Below are 3536 nucleotides of genomic sequence, written 5' to 3' on the forward strand. Positions count from 1 at the left end.
GTAGGTTGAAAAATTATATAGAACGTTCTGAAAATAGCAGGACCGCAGAATGGCTTGAACTCTGTAACGGAGGTCTCAGTCCAGAACAGAAAATTGTTGGAAGTATATTAGCATCATCTTTTGCTCAAATAAAACCATTGCCGTCACATTTCTGTGACTGGCAGATTTCCTCTCTAAAGGTGCTCTCAGTAGAGGGACTATGGAACAGAAAGGATACCTCCATCTTCTAGAAATTTCTTCTTCACCATTTGCAAAATTGCCTGATAAGGAAAAAAGTATTTTTCTTTGAAGATGGCTAATAACTTCATGCTCTCTCAGTGAGGAACATTCCCTCTTGTCCCTGTTTCTGCTTCTAAAGCCACACATTTTCCATTACATCCATGCTCGTATATTGGCATCATTACTGACCTGCAATTCAGTTTAGCTCAACTGCTGAAAATGGTTTGCCACTTACCTGCCATTTCCTCATAAGGTACTGCAGAGCTGCTCCGTAGTAACCACTTCTGTTATATTGTAAATCATGCACAACAATTTCTTTCTCCATTTGTAGTGACACTTTTTATTTGAGGAAGCAGATTAGGAAAATTAAAAAGAAGTTTTACTTGGATTACTTTTTTTCTTTTTTTCTTTTAGAGAATCAGACAAGAGAGGTATTTAAAAAGCCATTAGCACATCAAAGCTGAATGCATTATGACCTAAAATATTCTGGTTTGTGTTCAATAGCTTGCTATTATTTTGTACTATAGGGGATTTCTCTATAGTTAGAATTTAAAAATATGTTATCCATATTTGACTACACCAACAGCCCATTAGCTATTGCTGTTGTAACTACTGATATGTTATTTGTACTATTAAATAAATAATTGATAACAGGTGGCCCAGTAGTGATTCTACTTATGTCAAGTCATGGGGCTTCACTAATGTTCATTTGTTCTTTATAAGTGTTATTAATTACAAAGAATTAAAAATTATTTTTCATTTTTTAAAGATTTTTTCTTTTATAGACTTTACTATTTTACCATCTGTTGGTTTAATTCAATGGGGAAAGCATGAGTGCTCTAGCTGTTTATCTGACAGTTTCTAATAGAGGATCATTATAGTAGCCTATATCCCATATTCTGAAGCTAATACTCCAGCTATTTCTAAAGATCTGTTCTTTAGAGATGCTCTGAATTTTATCCTAAATAAAAACCATAAAGAAAAGCCGTAATTGTTGCTTTTGTTATCACAATTGAACAAACATCCTTTTTAATGAAACAAAAGCCAAAATCTGTTTTCAATATAAGATTTGTTGAAAACTGGAAGGGAGAGTTCTCCTCCTGATGGGAGAAGTGCTTTTTAGGGTAGTGAGATGATTGATGTTCAAGCTTCCTGTTCTCCATGCCGGTCTTTTCAGCGATATAGAGAGTAGCCTGCAGTCTGGTGACGGTCAGACAGGTGGCAAATGATGGCAGTCACAGAAGTCTTTTAACCATGTATTTGGTCTGTAGGTTTCTTCTTTGAGAAGGCAGCCATATATTCTTGAGCAGTATCCCACTGGTGTTAACTGATTTGGAAACCTACTCATATTTCACTACATTTTCTTGTACCTGAGTGGTGACACCCTGACCAGGATTTTGTTCTGGTCCCTGAAACATTTAATGAGCGGCCTGGCGTCTAAAAGTATTAGCTGGAGAGAGGCATTGAAAGAGGATTTGCCAATAGGATTCAGGGATAATCCAGGCTTAACAAAGGCATAAGAATGAAGAGGGACATTGGCAGCTCTCTTTTTACTGATTCAGGAAGATGAGACTGCATTAGTTTAGACTTGCCGTTATTCATTTTCACACTAGAAACTTAAGTACTTTAAAAAGACGCTTATATTCTTCAAAATGTGGCTGCTCAGACCTCTAAGACACAACATGAAATTTTTCCAGTGGATTGATAAATGAAATTTTCAGGTCTCTACTGTAAAGAGTAGAAAATTTTCTTCAGCATCTATACTTAATACCAAGAATGTCTTATGACTCTTTTTTTTTTTTTTTTCTTACAGGAAATTTGAAGATAGTCATGCCTATTAGATGTCTAGAAGATGCAGGTAATTGTTTTATACTGAAAAAAAATATTCCCATTACCTGTGTGTTTTCCTGCACTTTGCTAACGTTTCTTCAAGCCAAATTCAGTTTTTCCACTGTAGGAATGAAAAATGTCCCAGTATCTCTAATACTGCTTTTTCTACCCTTTTCCTTGCTATTGTAAAGTCATGACTGTCTTTATAATTCTCACTGTTTCGTCCAGCAAATGTCCTGTGTTTGGATAACATGGAGGCAGGAAGCCTATATTGTTCTTCAAATTCAAATGCTGTACTTGTCTTTTAAAATCATACCTTTGAGCTTTTCTTCTTTGTAGTAGAACTGTGGAAATGTGTTGCATTTAAGCATAACAAGTGCACATATAGCTGGATGGAAATGTTTCAACGTTGAACGTCAAATAAACAGAGTCATAGCTCATTTCTCTAATACATGTTTTACTTCTAGCAAGACATTCTTATTGAAATTTAATACAGTGATTGGAAGATGGAGATGTGGAAAAGTACCAATAGTGTTGTGTTTGGAATGCTTATTTGATGTCTTTTTTTTCGACTGTTTAGAAATAGTTTAAAAGGGTGATCAACACCTTCTCGTAAAACCAGTTAGATGACCTAAGAAGTACCTCACTTTAGCCATCTTAAAATTTGGTATGTACTCCAAGGTAGTCATCTAAGTTTCCTGCCTAGCCGACAGTGAGAAACAGGCATCTCCATAGTGGAGGGTCATGTGCATAGACATCCCCTATGTCTGAAGCACCCACCATGATATGGAAAGATTTCTTCTCTGGAAGTACTGATCACCTTCCTGTGACTTTAGAGGAAGGGCAGGTGACCAAAGTGCATGTCTGAACTGTAGGTGTGTAATGTTGGGTAAGATAATTCCCACCCACGGTGTTAGGACTCTATTTTCAGCAGTGATTTGCTGAAAGAGCTTTAAAAATAGGTGGTGGAGTTTCTGAGAATCGAGCCTTTAAACTGTCCCCAGAAAGCCTTCCAAAGCTACTGTTTAATTTGGAAAGTGTAGATCTCAGCTTTTATTGAGCAGTGATTATGCTTGTGTGCAATCTTCTGGAGACAGTCTTTACTGTGTCTTCTCACAAAAGGGAGTTTGATGAAATGTAGTTACCTTTGCTTAAGTCCCTCAATACTTTTCATGTAAAGCTCAGTAAAAGTGCAACTGACTGTATCAATGTTATTTAGCGTGGCTGTATTAATTGGTGGGGGGGGCTTCTTTGTTTTTTGATTTTTTCTGTACAGATAGCTGCGTCACCATGGAAGAGATGAAGAGAACTTTGCTCTAGTAGATCACAAATATCTCTGGGTCATTCTGCATCTTAGTATTTAATAACAATGGAAAATGTCCGCATGCTATAACAAGTCTTTGCAAATGTATAATAAACTGATTAGGAAGGTTCCTGCCATGAACAGAACTGTATAATACTCACGTTAGTGTACAGACACAAATCTA

Source organism: Leptosomus discolor, chromosome 2, assembly GCF_034619465.1.
Source record: "Leptosomus discolor isolate bLepDis1 chromosome 2, bLepDis1.hap2, whole genome shotgun sequence".
Lineage (NCBI taxonomy): Eukaryota > Metazoa > Chordata > Aves > Leptosomiformes > Leptosomidae > Leptosomus > Leptosomus discolor.